Raw genomic sequence first — 406 nt, 5'->3', positions numbered from 1 at the left:
AGTAAAAGAAATAAAGAATTATATACAAAAAAGAATTGAAGAAGTGAGATAAAAATATACAAAAAACAAAAAAGGGAAATAAAAATAAACAGAAAATACAAAGAGGAAAGGAGAGGGAAGAAGATAATCAAGTAAAGACACAAAGAAAAAACATGAAGAGTAAGAAAAGAAAGTATCAAAACAAGGAAAACAAACATAACAGACAAAAAGTCAAAGATCATAGAGAAAAATGATGATAAGCACGAGAAATGTAAACAATATCAACAGAAAGCGAAGAGGGACAAATAAAAAAGAATAAGAGCCAAAATCAAGGAAATGTATCAAGAATCAATAAATAAAAAGCGAGAAAACACAAGGAGGCAACGTAAAGGGAACAAGAGGAATAAAAGATAAACCAGAATTGTAT

General features: G+C 28.1%; 1 protein-coding gene across 1 annotated transcript in view; it reads right to left on the bottom strand.

Moving 5' to 3' along the window:
• The window catches only part of LOC119591662, a gene marked incomplete in the record, with an annotated part of 10433 nt that overhangs the window by 2628 nt on the left and 7399 nt on the right, over positions 1 to 406 (bottom strand).

Source organism: Penaeus monodon, chromosome 29 (genome assembly GCF_015228065.2).
Source record: "Penaeus monodon isolate SGIC_2016 chromosome 29, NSTDA_Pmon_1, whole genome shotgun sequence".
Taxonomy (NCBI): Eukaryota; Metazoa; Arthropoda; class Malacostraca; order Decapoda; family Penaeidae; genus Penaeus; species Penaeus monodon.
This window is presented reverse-complemented; position numbering and strand designations above follow the sequence as displayed.